The sequence below is a fragment of the Castanea sativa genome, chromosome 4, assembly GCF_040712315.1.
Source record: "Castanea sativa cultivar Marrone di Chiusa Pesio chromosome 4, ASM4071231v1".
NCBI lineage: Eukaryota > Viridiplantae > Streptophyta > Magnoliopsida > Fagales > Fagaceae > Castanea > Castanea sativa.
The window spans coordinates 1,157,495-1,177,759 of NC_134016.1; the positions used below are offsets into that span (position 1 = coordinate 1,157,495).

General features: G+C 32.7%; 1 long non-coding RNA gene and 1 pseudogene across 3 annotated transcripts; one reads left to right on the plus strand and one right to left on the minus strand.

Annotated features, from left to right (window-relative positions):
- Positions 1-3,852: 3,852 nt before the first annotated feature.
- Positions 3,853-14,051, minus strand: LOC142630814 (uncharacterized). 3 transcript variants are annotated; one of them, XR_012843442.1, is made up of 4 exons: positions 13,912-14,051; positions 12,657-12,822; positions 4,805-4,977; positions 3,853-4,727 (listed from the first exon to the last, which is right to left on the minus strand). It is a non-coding gene; the product is annotated as an uncharacterized LOC142630814 (long non-coding RNA). The 3 variants fall into 3 exon arrangements; XR_012843444.1 differs by having other exon boundaries at positions 3,853-4,730; XR_012843443.1 differs by lacking the exons at positions 3,853-4,727; positions 4,805-4,977 and adding an exon at positions 10,409-11,665.
- Positions 4,211-19,785, plus strand: LOC142630811 (probably inactive leucine-rich repeat receptor-like protein kinase At5g48380; annotated as a pseudogene).
- The last annotated feature ends 480 nt before the right edge of the window (positions 19,786-20,265 follow it).

Below are 20,265 nucleotides of genomic sequence, written 5' to 3' on the forward strand. Positions count from 1 at the left end.
TGGGAAACCTGTTAATGAGGAAGCAGCAGCCAAAATTGTATGTTTTTTTTTTTTTTAAACCTTTTCAACTAACTTGAATTTTACCGATCTAAGTTTTGGCATGATTTTGCCTTTTTCTATCTCTGAGTGTTATTCTGCCTGCTTGTGTTTCATTATGCCCCCGTGGGCGGGGGGAGAAGCTATAGCCGCGTTTTAAAAATGCGGCTATAACCAAATTCAAAAAAAAAAAAGGGCTATAGCCGCATTTGTAAACCGCATCAGGTCTATGGTTAGGGGCTTTAGACCGCGGCTGAAAACGCGGCTATAGGCCAAATCATCCTATAGCCACGTTTTTAGGAACTATAGCCGCGTTTTAAAAATTGATAAAACGATTTGAATTTTTAACCTATCTTTGTTCAACAATCATTTAGGTAATAGACAAATATAAAAATAAACTATAATAGAAAACCTAAGTATCTTTATTTCAATTAAAATCCATAAAATATATAGACTAAAACATTATTTGTTTTTTCTCTTTATTGTTGAGATAACTTTTTCGATAATTAGGTCTTCATTGTGATTTTATGAATATCTAATTAATTTTAGTAACCCATTCAAACAACTTATGACTAAGAATAATATTGTAACTCTACATACACATATACGACGAATTTTATTTTAATTTTATAAAACTTAATTATCATTAATGGTATCATGAAAATGTTTAAAAGTGGGAATTTATCCTAATTGGAAGTCAAATTACCCAATTTTTTTTTATTTTTTTATTTTTATGTTTAAGGTTAAAATGACTAAAATTCCCTGTTGACCAATCTTTAACCAAGTTAACCAACACTCAAACTAAGTTAAACTTTCACCTAAAATGATAAAATTCACTTTTTTTTTTTAATATAAAGATTAATTTTTCAGGGTCAACCCTTATTTTCCCTCTTTTTGATAAAAAAAGATATGACATCAAGTGGACATCTTCTAACCTAACCTGATAATCAACTATGGACTTCGCTTTTCTAGCAAAAACATGATCTTAGAATTTGAGGTCATTGATCTATAATACTTCATATTATAAATCCCATTTATCATATAAAAAAAATCCCATTTAAAGTTAACAGATTTATGTGTTAGGGTCCATGTATTTTCCCAAATATAAGTTGGACTCCACTCAATGACCGGAGATTTGAGTCTATACTCTTTTTGTTAGATTTCTGCCTTATTCTTAATAAGTACAATAATATACGGGTGTATTTTTCAAAATAATAATAATAATAATATACGGGTGTAAAATTACGTCACATAATTAAGTCGAGCTCATGTGTAGTTCGCCCGGCACATATGAAAATTGGGTTTTATTAAAGTGTGCCTTTAGAGTATAAATTTTTTTATAGAAAAATGTGAAAATGATTAACTATTTTGAAAATTTTTTATAAAAATTTTCTCAAAATAACTAGTTAATTTATGTGCTAAAGGCATAAATTAACTAGAGCCATGAACAGTTTTCCATCTGACGAGAACATGGGCTCGAGGTCGAGTTCCGTAGGGGCGTTAAAGATTGTATGAGATAATAAGAGTAGTAAACTTAGACCTTTCATAGACAATTATTGGACAAGGCACTCATGGAAATGTGGCTTACATGCATTGATGATTGAATTGACAGCTTTATTTATTGACTACGTTTTCTATGCTCCGGACTCCAGAGTTTCTACCAGAGTTAACGGTGCATGACTTTGAAAACTAGACTCTTAGTCAACATATTAACCACTTTATTATCACACGGTAATCAGAAAACTATATCATTAATTATCTATTGTTGATAGTATATATAGACTTGGTTCATGCTTGGGCCATGTCTTCTAAATCGGTTTTGTTATATATGTTCTTTCTTCAAGAATTTATTGGGAAATGATCTGTTTTCCAACTTGAAATTCCTGAAGATGATTTTGTTTCTTTCTCTTTTTAACTTGTTACATACTCCATATATGACTTAATTTCTACATCTGAGTTTTCTTGATAGACACCCGCAAGCAACTGGCTCGTATAGTACCAGACTCGTCACAGCTTTACTCCACATAATTGCTTGGTCATTGCTTGACATTATTGAAATAAGCAATGGCTACGAGTGATATCAGCTGCTTGGTCTCTCACCAACTCAAGCCTTAGTCAAGCGTCTCACACAAGAAAATTTGAAAACTCATGCGTCTTTCACAGGAAAACAACACCAAACATCTTACAGGAAAAAAAAAAAAAAAAAACCATCTCACAGAGAAACAGTTAACATCAATACATCCCTAAAAAAAAAAAACCCATAAGAACATATGGGAGAACATAAAAATTTTTGTGAGGGAGCCGAACTGGGTTGATGGAGGGGAAATCAAGGAAGAGACGAACTGAGTTAGAAAAAAAAGCCGTGAAAAAAAAAAATAGTAGACAAGGAAGTTGAACCAAAAGTTTCATATGGGAGAACATAAAAATTTTAAAAGATGAGAAAGGACATGCAGAGAGGAGAAGCAACCGGATGGGCCTTCGGAGAAGATAAGTGTAATGGTGAAACAAAACGTGCGGTGGAGAAAAAAGAAAAGAAAAAGGAGAACTAAAAAAAAATAAATTAAAGTAAAAGGTACCTGATGGGATACGTGTTTATCATGGAAGGAATTTTACAAAATAAAAATTACAAATTGTATTACAATATAACAAATTTTTACAATAATTGGCTGTGAAATCTTTCATATGTGAAAATAAAATAATAAAATATTATATTAGGATTGACCACAACTAAAAACAAAAAATATTATCACATTTTATTGTAGGACAATTTTTAGTTACGAAATTAATTGTAATTTTAGACTACAAAATTAGTTGTGATATTTTTTTATTGAAGGTGAATTTTGATATATCTATCATTGAATTATATCTTTTTTTTTTCATACTTGCAAAATTCATAGAAAATTAAAGATCGATAGCAATGTCACCAATAAATTTTTTAAATTCAAAGTTTTTGTTATTTAAAAGTATGCATAATATATGCACTTTATTTCCTCAAAAAAAAAATTATGTATAATATATAAACTTATAAATCATATAGTAAATAATATTTGATTGATACAAAATTTGACACGTGTATTAAGAGCATGTAGCATATGCAATTCAACGGTTAGATTTTCAAAATATATAATAATATTTATTTTACTGAGTAAAGTTGTAACTTTAAGCTATAATTACTTTTTTAGCTAAACTTTGTCTTTTATTGTATCTCCAAATTTTTTAAATTAGTGCTATGTTTTTTAGAAAAGAAAATTGTGCTATTTACACAATATTTTCATAACAATTTCATAATAAAGTTTACGTAATAAGTTGTTATTAGTTCTCATCTGGATCTACTAGTGACATTCTCCTCTACGTAATAACAATTTTCATAGCAATCTCCGGTGCTTGTTAACATTCTCCTTTTTTAAATTCATATTTTAAATTCGTATTTTGAAAATCTTTCCATTAGATTATATGTTTTATATATTCTTAACATACATGTCAATTTTTATACTAATAAAATATTATTTATTATTTTATCAATAAATTCATTTTTTATATATTATTTACTTTAAAAAATATAAATTTAAATAATTGATTGATGAAATACTATTAATATATATAAAGATAGTGTAGGCCACATCTAGTCGTACTTGAAATCCATAACCAAAAGGGAGTACTTTAAGACCGTGGAAAAACAGAACCGGACTTTGTAAAATGATGAAGAGAAACGAAAAGAACAAAAGCAACAATTGCTGGAGACTCTCTCCTCCGAAGTTACATGAGCCCTTTCGCTCCGAAGTTTCATTTATAGGATCGATTAATGTTTGATTTGACACCTTTGTTTATTGACTTCGTTTGTCGTGCTCTAGCCAGAGTTCTTCAAAGCACATGACTTGGAAAATTAAACTCATCAACTACCTTTTTTTTTTTTTTTTGATGAACGACTCATCAAGCACTTTATTAGTACACGGTAATCAAAATTACTTATTTATTCTTGATGGTATAGACTTGGTTCAATGTAGGCATGTCTTCCAAACAGATTTGTCTTACATGTTCTTTGAATCTAATATCGAAATGATCAATTTTCCAATTTGAAATTTCCTGAATTGATTGTGTTTCCATTTTCCGCTTTTTCACTGGGTATATATGGCTTCACTACCTCTGAGCTTTCTTGATAAACACTCGCAAGCAAATGGCTCATAATACTAGTCTCGTCATAGCTCTACTTCACATATTTGCTTTGTCATTTCTGAACATTCTTGAAATAAGCAACGGTTCCGAATATGATATCAGCTGCTTGAGGTCCATTAAAGAGTCACTAGAAGACCCTTAAAACAAATTCAAACATTCATGGAACTTCGGCAACACCACGATAGGTTCCATGTGTAAATTTATTGGGGGCCACTTGCTGGAATTTTGATGACAACAGGATTATTGGTATCGAACTCGGGAACATGAGGCTCAAAGGCCAGTTCCCTCTGGGAATCCGTAATTGCTCTTATTTGAACCATCTAGACCTCTCAGGTAACGAGCTTACAGGCACCATCCCATCTAACATCTCTTATTTGTTCGGCTACGCGACTACCCTTGATCTCTCCTCCAACAGTTTTTCGGGTGAAATCCCGAAGAGCATAGTGAATTGCACTTATTTGAATGTCCTTCGACTTGAAAACAACCAGCTAACTGGACTTATTCCTCCAGATCTTGTCCTGCTACATAGGATAAAAAACTTCAGTGTTGCTAACAATCGGTTGTCAGGGCCGGTGCCTATGTTTAAAAATATTACCTTTCCTGCAGAAAGCTATGCAAACAATCCGGGACTTTGTGGGGCTCCATTGGACCCATGCATGGCTGCTCCTGCGAAGTTTCATGTTTTCTTCAAACAAGGATTTTTGGTAGGCTGGGTTTTCTCCATGGTGTCGGTGGTGGTGGTTATATTTCTTTATACTTCCTGGGTGCCTTTACAGAATGCAACAATCAAGAACAACAAAAGAATGAAAGAAGCAATTGATGGAAGCCAAGGCTCCACAACAACCGAAAGAAGCAAGAACGTAAAGGTAATCTCTCAGGCCTGTTTGTTTCTATTTTAAAATTTATGTGACTATTTGTCTAGTAACCACAATCCAACTCAATTTTTTTTTCTTTTTAAAATATCAGAGAATTACTTCTTCGTCTATTTTAGAATGGCACTAAGAACTTTAAATTATATAAAATCTAATAAAGTAATAAATTGAATATTTACTACAATTACAAATTGAATCGCTAATGAAAGCTAAATTGTTGTATTATAAAGCCAAAAAGAATATAACTATTATCACCATCAAGGAAAAGTCACAACTATAATATCTTTATTGGTACTATTTTTTAAGGAAAAATGAAATTAGAGATTATTTTTATCAAATAGGTTGAACGAGCTACAAATTTGAATGATTAACAATTTTTATCTTTTTTTTTTTTTAATAACTTGGTCTTGTCCTGTTTTTGTTTGGTTTATGTTTGTTATTATTTGAGCTAATATTAACTGTTGTTATTTAAGCTTTTTTTAATTTAGAGAAAGGGATTAAGAATTATGTTTAGGGGGCAGAATTAATTTTAGAGTAATACTACATCCACAATATTTTTACAATAAATTCTGTGTAAAAAGCTATTTATTGGTGTGTAAAAAATAATATTAGTATAAGGTTCAAATTAGAATCAGTAACAACTTATTACATTGATTTTTTTTTTTTGAAATTATTGTGAAACTGTTATGAATTTATTTTGGTTGAACTCAAATTTTTGTAATTGTCAAATCAGGGTATTTAACATTTTATTATAATAGTTACAATATGTTAGTTTAGCAAATAAGTTTTTTTGAAAAGTCTATAAATATAAATATAAATATAAATGTGGGGTCATGGATTTTGGGATTTGGCCGAGAGCATGTGATTTTGGCCGAGAAGCATGGGTCGTCCGAGTCCGAAGAATACTATTTCCTCGGACTAAAGTTAAACGCAAATTTAGTATAGATCCTAATGATCAAAGATGACCTTTCAGGAAGTTCTAATGATAGCAACGAGCACCATGAATGTACAAGAGGGATAAGGGCTCAAAAATATCTAAGAGGAAGCTGCTACCACCGCATTAATGAGGAAGTGATCTTTGAACAGTATTATGGCAGCCTTACAGCCACCCCAGAAGACTTTTAGAGGGAGTTGATGGGACAAGTATCAGCATAAACCATCAACTGTCCACATGTAGGGTAAGGATGAAGGAAGAGATGTAATATAAATAAGGGTAGAGATCTCAGAGAGAGGAAAACGAAAAAAGGAGAAGAGAAAGCACTGTAACAATCTCAATAACTCTTGTAACCATTGTCATCTAATATATACTAGAACAAAAATCCTCGGATTGTGCCGAGAACAAACTTCCTTGCACAAACCAGGTACAATTCTTGTTAGCTCATCGTCCGAAACCATACTAACTGTTATCCATGCACTAAAGCCTAGCTCTTTGACTCACTCTCTACAAATTTATTGTACTGGGTTCACTGGGCCAAGATCCCTTATATTTTGGGCTTGGTCTGAAAATCGTGTCCCTACAATTGGCGCCGTCTGTGGGAAGAGCTTGTGTAATAGTAAGTGTAACGGTTAAATATGGTGAATATGGTGGGCTTAGGCCCCCATCAGCAAAAGTCATTGGGGATAGCCATTATTGTGGCTAGTTTACTATGTGAGCAAGTCACTACGTGGGGCACACACGATTGTTGTCCTAACTTAGCTTTCGCTCAGGTCTATACGACGAAGTGCGGATTATATGGGGAGGACTACTGAATGGGGCACAGTTCTAGGGGCTTCTGACATCAAGTATATGCCTCGTACCTTTGTCAAGGGTCAAGTCCTCGCAAATCTGGTGGCCGAGTTCGCTGAGCTTCCATTAGAAGAAATGGCAGCAACACATGAGAAGGGGCTCTGCGGCGGGGCTAGTTCTTGAAGGTATATATTAATATCTTCTAATCCATTGAAGTGGTTAAACAGAACCTTAGCTATGACGGGTCCTCGGACCTCTTACTTTGGGGAAATTAACACACACTGACATCCATTGAAGTGGTTAAACAGAACCTTAGCTATGCCGGGTCCTCGGACCTCCTGCTTTGGGGAAATTAACACACACTGACATCTATTGAAGTGGTTAAACATAACCTTAGCTATGACGGGTCTTCGGACCTCCTGCTTTGGGGAAATTAGCACACACTGACATCTATTGAAGTGGTTAAACAAAATCTTAGCTATGACGGATCCTCGGACCTCCTGCTTTGGGGAAATTAGCGCACACTGACATCTATTGAAGTGGTTAAACAGAACCTTAGCTATGACGGGTCCTCGGACCTCTTGCTTTGGGGAAATTAACGCACACTGACATCTATTGAAGTGGTTAAACAGAACCTTAGCTATGACGGGTCCTCGGACCTCTTGCTTTAGGGAAATTAACACACACTGACATCTATTGAAGTGGTTAAACAGAACCTTAGCTATGACGGATTTCGGACCTCCTGCTTTGGGGAAATTAACGCACACTGACATCCATTGAAGTGGTTAAACAGAACCTTAGCTATGCCGGGTCCTCAAACCTCCTGCTTTGGGGAAATTAACACATAATAACATTTCTCTTCAAAGTGTTTAAACTATAACTCAATCATGCCTCGGTCCTCGGACCAGATGATATGAGAAAGATAAACACTTCATAACATTTCTCTTCAAAGTGTTTAAACTATAACTCAATCATGCCTCGGTCCTCGGACCAGATGATATGAGAAAGATAAACACTTCATAACATTTCTCTTCAAAGTGTTTAAACTATAACTCAATCATGCCTCGGTCCTCGGACCAAATGATATGAGAAAGTTAAAACTTCATAACATTTCTCTTCAAAGTGTTTAAACTATAACTCAATCATGCATCGGTCCTCGGACCAGATGATATGAGAAAGATAAACACTTCATAACATTTCTCTTCAAAGTGTTTAAACTATAACTCAATCATGCCTCGGTCCTCGGACCAGATGATATGAGAAAGTTAAAACTTCATAACATTTCTCTTCAAAGTGTTTAAACTATAACTCAATCATGCCTCGGTCCTCGGACCAGATGATATGAGAAAGTTAAAACTTCATAACATTTCTCTTCAAAGTGTTTAAACTATAACTCAATTATGCCTCGGTCCTCGGATCCCATACTTTGGGGAATTATCATTCCACAACATCTATTTGTTTCTCACTAAGTGTCAAGACAGGCCCAATATTATAACCAAATCCTTAGATTGGTAGCTCTGAAAGAAGCAATTCATAGTATAAATATGGGGCGCATGAAACGACACTCCCTCAGGTGTAAATCAAAGGATCAAAGCAGAATTGACTCTTAAGAATTCAAAACCCCACTTTTCTCCTCGGATGCGAGGAGAAAACCAGAGTTTTGAGGGGCTATTGTGGGGTCATGGATTTTGGGATTTGGCCGAGAGCATGTGGTTTTGGCTGAGAAGCATGGGTCGTCCGAGTCCGAAGAATACTATTTCCTTGGACTAAAGTTAAACACAAATTTAGTATAGATCCTAATGATCAAAGATGACCTTTCAGGAAGTTCTAATGATAGCGACGAGCACCATGAATGTACAAGAGGGATAAGGGCTCAAAAATATCTAAGAGGAAGCTGCTACCACCGCATTAATGAGGAAGTGATCTCTGAACAGTATTATGGCAGCCTTACAACCACCCTAGAAGACTTTTAGAGGGGGCTGATGGGACAAGTATCAGCATAAACCATCAACTGTCCACATGTAGGGTAAGGATGAATGGAGAGATGTAATATAAATAAGGATAGAGATCCCCGAGAGAGGAAAACGAAAAAAGGAGAAGAGAAAGCATTGTAGCAATCTCAATAACTCTTGTAACCATTGTCATCCAATATATGCTAGAACAGAGCTCCTCGGATTGTGCCGAGGACAAACTTCCTTGCACAAACCGAGTACAATTCTTGTTAGCTCATCATCCGAAACCATACTAACTGTTATCCATGCACTAAAGCCTAGCTCTTTGACCCACTTTCTACAAATTTATTGTACTGGGTTCACTGGGCCAAGATCCCTTACATTTTGGGCTTGGTCTGAAAATCGTGTCCCTACAATAAATAAATAAATAAATAAATATATATATATATATATATATATATATATATATATATATAAGTCAGGTGTCCTGTGACCCTGGCTTGCATGTGGAGCCACCACCGCTTATGTTTTGACATTAATACATGATAGACATAATGCACAGACAGGGACGGCTGCGCAAAATAGATGCCCTCTATTTCATTACTAGCGTTCCATTTTATACTCGATCTCCACTAACCTCAAAAAGCTATGTGTTTGATTTTATTTTTTATTTTTTATTTAATTTTAGGTATTTTATAGGAAAATTATATTGTTGCACGAAATTCACATAAGATTAATTGAGAAAAGTATAATGAGGTTTAAAAATATTTTACAAACAAATAATACAAAAGAAGAAAATTGAAAGAACATTAGGGATGATCACACAAGAAAATATTAATTAATTTATGTGTTCAAATATTAGGCTTACATATAAGCTAGGGGGAGACAAAGATCAAATTTCACTAAAAATATGGAGATTACAAAAGTAATATAAATGTACTTTCCTAAAAACTTAACATTCTTTTCATAGAGTTTCAACTTGTGACATATTTAAAAAAAAAAAAAAAAAAAAAGTAGAGTAATTTTGGTTTGCTCTAGTCTAATTAGGGCACATCATAACTCAAAATACAAAGAAACCTAGTATCTATAAAATTTCAAAGTCGGCATGGTGCCTATCCTTTGTAGGACGAAATATTGTGCTACACACGTAAAATATTAACCCAATTTAAGACAAAGTCCTTTTTTGTTGTTGTCACTACAAGAAAACTGGGCTACTGCGGCGGGCCAAAACCGCCGCTAAAGCACCAAAAACCGCCGCTATAGGTACATTTCACCTATTGCGGCGGGGGCTATTGCGGCGGTTCTACCCGCCAGGCTTGTCGCGTCGCAGTATCTCTATTGCGGCGGTACAAAAACCCGCCGCTATAGATACGCTTTTTAGCAGCGGTTTTAGTTTATTGCGGCGGGCATAAAACCGCCGCTATACAACGTTCGAATTTGTTTCAAATGACTTTTAGCGGCGGTCAAAAAGCGCCGCAATAGGTTCCCATTTTATCTATTAAATGAAACCCTATTGCGGCGCTTATAGCCCGCCGCTATAGTTCAAACATATAGCGGCGGTCAAAAAGCGCCGCAATAGGTTCCCATTTTATCTATAAAATGGGAACCTATTGCGGCGCTTTTTGACCGCCGCTATAGGTTCTTTTTTTTTCTTTTTTTTTCCATTCGAACCTGTTACAAAGAACCTATAATAGTTTTAGCTCTACTAACACAATATCACAAATGTAATTAATTAACAACACCACAAATGTCTCCAAACTAATATAATATTAACATAGAAATATATTATCAAATACATATAATATTGTCTATAACCATAAAGTACATATCCTAGAATAATATATCCAAATAAACATATAACAGAGTACATATCCTAGACTACTCCTAACTTTAAATTCTTCTATAAAGCAATGAAAAAGCTTTCTTATGATTGCAACTCATCAGTTGGTGATTCTGATGCAAAATACAGCTCTCATGTCTATAAAAACCTGCATCACACCATCAAGCTATGCTAAAAATGATATAAATATGAGCTTGCCCTTAGATTGCCACCATCAAGGAAGCTAAAAACGCAATATATATACACACTACCATAAGTGCAAGCTAAATTTGTGAATTAATTAATTGGTGGCATGCATGTTATGACATAGGTAAATAGTTCCCATGATTTAGAATTCTTAAGCAAATCTAATATCCCCAAAAAGCATATATTAATCTCCAAAAGACATAAGCATAGCATTTACCAGGTTGGATAACTAAATTAATAGACAAAAATTTTCCCAAAGCCAAAGCTTATCTACCCAAAAAAAAAAACAGTGAAACGTAGATGGAAACACAAAATAACAGAAACACAATAAATAGAAAAACACATTCATGAAGGGTAAGGCCACAACCACCATCACTACCAACAACAACCCATTACCTTAAATTCACACACAACCAAATCCACAAACGCATTTCAGACAAAAATCATCAGCTACATATTCACACCATCACTCCCCCAAAACACAAAAATAATCCACCAAATAACAACCTGATTTCTAGAAACTGAAATAGAAACAAACCTAGATGCACAAATGAATAAGTAACACTAACAAATTATATATACTTGCACTGAGGTTTCTAATGCTTGACAACCTCCACATACTATGCCATTAATAAACTTTCTTTTTTCTCTATTTTACAAACACAAAACCAAATACTTTGGTTGCATCCATTATCTCTAACTTTCTTTTAGCATTTACTTCATCTATAGTTCGCATAGATATCTCAACCATGTTGCCACAATCCATTAAAAAAACATCATTAATCATGTAAAATTTTAATGAAGTAAATATATTAACTTGTAGAGAGGTACATAATAGTCGCATATCTAACTTTAGAAGATCTATACATTGCTACAAATTCTGCAATTTTAAAGCACAATCTATATTAGTAGGAAATTATATGAATTTAAACTGAATTAACCAATTTTTTTAGAGAGAAAAAGAGAGAGGGAACATGTGATACTAATGAATCTTCCAAGTACTTAATGGGACCATATTAGTTGCTATCATCCAGGTTCTTGACACTTATAACTGCAGAATCAATCAAGACTTTTGGTTGTTACATTTTTAAGAAGTGTAAGTGTTTGTTTGTAGATTCCAACCACTGTTGCAAGAGTACTCTTAACTGATAAATTAGGAAAACAACTTTTATTGGTAAATATGGAAAAGGATAAATTTCTAAGGCAATAATTTACATCATCAATTAATTGTTAATGAAATCACGATATGTGCTTCAGTTGCTTCCTTTTAGGCCTGTCATTCTTGTTTCAGGTTTCTCCCAAATCCAAATTTTCTATATCCTTATTTTTCAACTCTTTTCAATTCTAACATTTATGAAATCACCCAACAGGAAAAACTCAAAGATTTGTGTAAAATCAAGTCTTAATAGTCACAAATTTACAATCAATACTGTGGCATCCAAATAAAACCCATGATGATAAAACTTCAATTGTTCATTACATACTAAAAACATATTAAAAAAATCAAAACAACATTGTAGCGTTAGAAGTCCTAACTGCTAACTTGAAGTAAAAGAAGAAGACTGTTTCCATCAATTCTGTTTTCTCTAATTAACATTGGTAAAATAGAGAATTTGAGTACTTGAATCAGTAGACAACTTCCACAGTAAAATAATATAATTTATATATAAATCCTGAGCTATTTAATATAATATATAAAGCCATAGTCAGTTCGTTTAGCAAATACCACTTTCTACCATGAGTAATAAAAAGTTTAGCATAGTGCATTCTCATCATTCCTTCTAACAATTAATATATATGCTTTTTCGAAAATGAAGGAAAGCCAATGAAAGAAAAGATTCCCCTCATTTTCTTTCATTCCAAGAACTTACAGGTGGTTCTTAAGGAGGGAAATTCTTCTAATTCTCGGCCTGAAAGATTTGCTTCAGATGTTTCTAGTGCCTGCCTTTGGATTTGCTTGAAACAAAGGTGGGCTGGCAACACTAACTCTACTTTCACCACTTCTATCTCCTTCTTCTTCATGGAAACTGGATATCACTGAAAACAGTGGCTTTTGTGAGAAATATACAATTTTAAGAAAACCCCAACACGATCGAAATTAATTAAGAAAACCACAACACATTCCAAATTAATTAAGAGAATGCAACACTTTGTACAGAAACCTTGACACAGTCCATTAGAGAAACAAAAAAACCAATAATTAAAGATGTATAACATAACCAAAAAGAAAAACTAAAATAAAATTTTGAAAGAAAGCTTATTTGATCCAAAAGATATCTTTAAGATTTTCTATTTTGAACACTTTAGGGTGAATCTTTTTTAGTAATTTCTCTAATCTATAATAGTATAAGACAATGTTTTAAATAATTTTTAATGCATTTAAGGCCGATTGACAACCATAATCAAACACATTCAAGGCAATTCATCAAATAACAAAACACCCAACACTTGCTATTTAATTAGTACATGTTGTTGCTTATATTAATATAAAGATAAATTTTAATCAAGAGCCAAGCTAGTTAGCGCAATTAAATCTTCAAATTGCTTCAAAAAAAAATCATGAACTTATGAACATTATTCTATAAAAAAATTCAAATTAGAAAATTTCAAAATTGTGGTGCTTCCTGGCTTCTCTTCAAACTTGTTTTTGCCAAAAATCTTCAGTTGGGCTTTAGCATTTTCTGTTAAAAATCCACTTCGTTCTTCAAAAATTTCTTCTAATGCAATGTGCTCCTATCAAACCAAAGTATTTCAAAGATTTTAAAATTAAAAACAGAACTTTACAGGTAACTATTTCGGCAATCTGACTTTGTGTGAAGACTCTGATTTTTCTCTCTACTTTAAAATCTCAAATCTCTAAGTCATTATTCTAAAAGCCCCAAATTTTTCCTGTTTGATACTGAAACAGTTTTTAACAGCAACTGCGGTTCTACCTTTCAACAAAAACTGCCATAGAATGGTTGCAGACCAAGAAAAAAAAGTAAAAAGAAAGAAAAGAAAAACCAAAGATCGATTCAAATCTGATTTTTCAAAAAACTTTAAAAATTTGAGGAACACAATAATATAGAGAGCAAGAAACAAATACGTGAATCTTGAATTGGAAAAAGATTGAATTAAAGAACAAACCTGTAGCCTGGATTGAAGGGATCGAATATTCTTGAAGAAAAAGATTAGGGTTCGTGAGAAGAGAGAGAGAGAGAGTTTGGGGATATTGGAAGAGATTGCTGATTTTTTTTCTTTTATGAGGAAAAACGGCTGAAACTAAGAGGCAAAGAGGCTAGGGAGAAAAGAAAAGACATATTTATATGATGCTCTCTAGGGTTTTAAAATCTGAAATAAGAGTTTTAAGATTTTAAAAAAATTATAAGTAAACTCAATCTCGAACTAGAGACCATTTGGGCAAAACGCGGGCTGCACACCACTAAGCTAGTGTTGCGAGTATACACTAAAGTTACATAAATAAATATATAATAAATATATTTCATTATATTATAATAAATTATATATTTTTTATTACAATTTAAATAAATATAATTTAAAATGTATAATTATTATTATATAAATTATTATAATAAATATATATATATATATATTATTGTAATTATAATTAATATATATTATAATAATTTATATAAATTATATTTTTTAATTTATATAAAATATAATAATAAATATATAAATTATAATAAATTATTATAGTAAATACATTACCATTTTTGACTCGCAATTACCATTTTGTCATACATTTTGTAATTGTACATGAATCAAACACATCTATATATCTAAGTGAGTTAACGAGTGCAAAATATTAAAAATATAATATTAATGAGTTATGAAATAAAATTTAAAAACAAAAAACAATCAGATATACTCAATAAAAATCACCATACAACTTTCTAAAAAAAATACCACACAACAAAAATTATCACATGTTCTATCTTATTGAAAATTAAAAAAAAAATGATCATAGCTATTATATATTAAATGATCATAGCTGTTACACATGTCCATCACATGCCATACTTATATTTGAAATCTAACCGTTGGATTTGAAGAGTGTAATGAAAGGTTAATTCTGGTAAAGATTAGTCACAATCAAATAGTTGGATTTAGAGAAAGGCGCGGTCAATAACTTATTATTGAATGTTACACCAACCAATAACTTATTATTAAATTCATATTTTGAAAATCCAACCGTTGGATTACATTTTCCATATGTTCTTAACATACATGCCAATTTTCATGCCAATCGGGTGTAATTTACCATTTGATCTTTAAACTTATCTTTTATGCATTATTTTAAACTACAAAAACATGAATTTAAACAATTGATTAATGACATGGCTATTAATCTTTGATCACCTTGAAATTTTTTAAGCATGAAAAGTATATGAAGATAATGTAATCTAACTGTAGATTTGTCAAAATTCACATCGAATTAATAAATATAGGGTTGGGTTCAAGTTACACTTGACGTAACTCTAAAAAATGTTACACCAACCAATAACTTATTATTGAATTCATATTTTGAAAATCCCACCGTTGGATCACATTTTCTATATGTTCTTAACAAGCATGCCTATTTTAATGCCAATTGGATGTAATTTACCATTTGATCTTCAAACTCATCTTTTATGCGTTACTTTAAACTACAAAAACTTGAATTTAAACAATTGATTAATGACATGGCTATTAATCTTTGATCACCTTGAAATTTTTTAAGCATGAAAAATATATGAAGATAATGTAATCTAACGGTAGATTTGTCAAAATTCACATCGAATTAATAAATATAGGGTTGGGTTCAAGTTACGCTTGACATAACTCTAAAAAATGTTACACCAACCAATAACTTATTGTTGAATTCATATTTTGAAAATCCAACCGTTGATCACATTTTCTATATGTTCTTAACATGCATGCCAATTTTAATGCCAATTGGATGTAATTTACCATTTGATCTTCAAACTCATCTTTTATGCGTTACTTTAAAGTACAAAAACTTGAATTTAAACAATTGATTGATGACATGGCTATTAATATTTGATCACCTTGAAATTTTTTAAGAATGAAAAATATATGAAGATAATGTAATCTAACGGTAGATTTGTCAAAATTCATATTGAATTAAGAAATATAGGGTTGGGTTCAAGTTACACTTGATGTAACTCTAAAAAATGTTACACCAACCAATAACTTATAGTTGAATTCATATTTTGAAACTCCAACCGTTGGATCACATTTTCTATATGTTCTTAACATACATGCCAATTTTCATGCCTAGCGGATGTAATTTACCATTTGATCTTCAAACTCATCTTTTATGCGTTAGTTTAAATTACAAAAACTTGAATTTAAACAATTGATTGATGACATGACTATTAATCTTTGATCACCTTGAAATTTTTTAGGCATGAAAAATATATGAAGATGATGTAATCTAACGGTATATTTATCAAAATTCACATCGAATTAAGAAATATAGGGTTGGGTTCAAGTTACACTTGATGTAACTCTAAAAAATGTTACACCAAAAAATAACTTATAGTTGAATTTATATTTTGAAAATCCAACCGTTAGATCACATTTTCTATATGTTCTTAACATACATGCCAATTTTCATGCCTAACGGATGTAATTTACCATTTGATTTTTAAAATCATCTTTTATACGTTATTTTAAATTACAAAAACTTGAATTTAAACAATTGATTGATGACATGGCTATTAATCTTTGATCACCTTGAAATTTTTTAAGCCTGAAAAATATATGAAGATAATGTAATCTAACGGTAGATTTGTCAAAATTCACATTGAATTAAAAAATATAGGGTTGGGTTCAAGTTACACTTGACGTAACTCTATAAAATGTTATACCAACCAATAACTTATTGTTGAATTCATATTTTAAAAATCTATCCGTTGGATCACATTTTCTATATGTTCTTAATATGCATGCCAATTTTCATGCCAATCGGATGTAATTTACCATTTGATATTGAAACTCATCTTTTATGCGTTATTGTAAACTACAAAAACTTAATTTTATACAAAAACCTTACCTATAGCGGCGGTCACAAAAAACGTCGCAATAGATCTCATCTACAGCGGCGGGCCAAAATCACGCCGCAATAGGTGACATATAGCGGCAGTTTTTGCACCCGCCGCAATAGGCCTGCTGCAATTTCAGGGTCTATTGCGGCGGGTCATTGACCCTGACCCGCCGCTATATCTAAGCTGAAGGCCGCTAAAAGAGGTCTATTGCGGCGGGTCACTGGCCTGCCGCAATAGTACGCCGCAATATACTAGGTCTATTGCGGCGGGCCAATAGATCTCATGTACTGCGGCGGGCCGAAAAAGCGCTGCAATAGGCGACCTATACCGGCAGTTTTCGTACCCGCCGCAATAGGCCCGCCGCAATAGGCCAGTTTTTTTGTAGTGTGTTGTTGTTGTTGTTGTTGTGTGTGTGAGAATTTAAGGCAAAGCCAAAAAGAATAAACGTGTGGCAATTCACACAACTGTCTAAAGAATCTCCACCTTGACCTTCGAGTGAAGTCACATAAACGACACTTCTAGATCTATCACCTCCATCCAAAATCATAATTAAGGGCAAACTCAAACGCAAAAAGACTAGTCAAAAGCTTGAATTTGTACAAAGGAACTGTAGGTATAAACGGTTCATTGTGACGGAATGAATTAAGATTATGGGGAAGAGGAGGTACAAAATAAAGTACAAAAAGAAAAGAAAAGAGAATTATGTGATTCAGCTTAACGACTTACGTTCATAGAAGAAATTTTTATTAAGTGTTTTATTTTTTTTTATATGAAAGTATAGTACAAATTCTAGACAGCCATATATTCACTATAATTTCAATTCACTCAATTACAATAAACCTTAAGTAAATTTTATATAGGAAGGGGTTAAATATGCATGGACTTACAATAAAATTGGCATCTTGGCCTTATACCAAGGTAGTCAATACTGTACATGTACTGACTGGTATATACCATATCGGTATGTATATCAGTATCGAAACATCAACTTTTCGTACCGGTTTAAATACCGGCCGTACCGGCTATATTGGTTAATTTTGGGCAATACTGACCAATACAGAAATTTTTTTTTTTTTTTAAGTTTTGTAATTTTTGAATTTTTTTTAGGGTAGAATGGTAACTTTTTTGCATTAACTTATTAGTATTATTTGTTTTCTTAGTATGCAATGGTAACTTTTAAGCTTTCTATTTTTTATATTGTGTTTTTTTTTCTTTTAATTGATACTAAAGTCTAAAACCATGAATAATTTGTTCTGAATTGAGGAAATGTTTTATGGTAAACTTTTATATTTATTATAACACACACACACACACACACACACATATATATATATATATTTATAAATATAAAAAATAACAGTAAACTCAAAACAATATACCGGTATTGACCGGTATCGAAATATATCGTTCCACTGGTCAAATCAGTACAGCCTCCTATACGAAATTGACTTCTTTGGCCTATACAGATAAATCTAACACCTCTAAGAACTTAGTCATCATGTCTACATAAACCTAACACCTCTAGTATGAGGGAACTTAGTCATAGTGTCTACTGGATTATCTATAGGCCAAATTTTCTAAAGCAAAATATCTCTCTCATGAATAATTTCATGAACAAAGAGGAAGCAGAAATCAATGTTCTTGATTATTTGTTAGATAAATAGCACTATGGCTTTCACATAATATGCAAATGTTTTCCTAATGACTCCACAAGACAAGACTTCTATCAAAACAAGTACATAGCCAAATATTCTAGTATGTCACTGCCATGTATTTAGTCTGACGTTGACAATTCTATAGTGGATTTTGGTGTCTATCTCCAACTCAGCAGTGCTTTAGCAAATGTAAAAAGTTGTAATACTAATATAGCCAAATAGCCCTTTCGTTCAACAATTCTCTACCACTTTAAACAAACAACCATGTGTTAAAATCTGATTTATTTTCCGTTCAACACTAACGCAGCATGCAAAAATGATGATTGATTCACAAATTTCTCAATTGGAGAGAACGATCACTAGAATGAGCTTTACAGAACTTAGAGAGGCAACTGGCAACTTCAACACACATAATTTCATCGGGTTGGGAAAGATTGGGATTATGTACAAGGCAGTGCTTCCAAATGGTTGGCCAATTGCAGTTAAGAGGTTCTATGAATCTCCATCTTTTGAAAAGCAATTTGTATCTGAGCTATGTGCTCTTGGTAGATTAAGACACAATATATATATCGAGGGCAATGATATTGAATGGTAACCTTTATGATTGGCTACATGCAATGGAGGGCAATGATAAGATCTTGGAGTGGCATTTGAGGATTAAAATTGCAACAGGGATAGCAAGAGGCCTAGCATGGCTTCACCATAAGTGCGATTTTCGAGTAGTCCATCTTAACTTGAGTTCTACATCTATCTTACTAGATAAGAATTTTGAGCCCAAGATATCAAATTTTGGAGGGGCAAAAATATCAAGTTCTGAAGGGGCATTGTTCTTGGATTCTATTGACATTGACCCAAGCAATAGCTCTTTTGTAGACAGTGGAGTTTGGGAGTTGGGTTTTGTTAAAAAGGATGTGTATGACTTTGGAATTTTATTGCTTGAGCTAATTATAGGAAAGGAACCCATTGAAATCAATAATTATTCGAAAAGTTTGAATGGGAGTTTGCTTGACTGGATTACTCATCTTTTGACTAGTTCTTCTAATCTCTACAGTGTCATTGATAAATCTTTGACTGGCCGAGGGTTTGATGGTGAAATCTTTCAGTTACTTAGAATTGCATATACGTGCCTGAACCCTTTTCCTGGTCGAAGGCCTACAATGCTTGAATTATACACTAAAATTAGTATTTTGGGGGAGAGACATAGCATCACAAATGACACTGAGATATTGAGGCAATCTGAAATTGCTACTCCAAGTACCTCAAATGAAATTGTTGAGGTAGAAATTACGTAGACCAACTGAAGTATGAGATTCAAATTGTAACTATTGTATTGAGAAAAATATGTAACATATTAATTTGCTGCGGTCCAGACGTTGTTACCTTGGGCTTCGTTTGCTTGCTGTAATCTTTTTTTGTTGTAAAAAAAGCAAATAACTATAAGTTGTATTGAATCTATATATAATGGCAAATAAAGTCGTATATATGCATCGAAGCACAGATCACTTTAAAAAAAAAAAAGAAAGATCATGCTTTTTCTATATGTGTATCTGTTGTCCTGGTTATTTGCAATCTGGCATTTATATATGCATTTAAAATAACTGTTCAAATTTCCAAAATAGATTTTTTTTTTCTTTGTCGAAATCAGATGCATCTTCGTACCCTGTTGATGGACTACTTGTATAGCTACTATTTGTAAGGGTATGACCAACTGGTTATGGGCAATACTCAGTTATCGTTTATGATAATAAAGAGTTACCCTCTCAATTTGTATT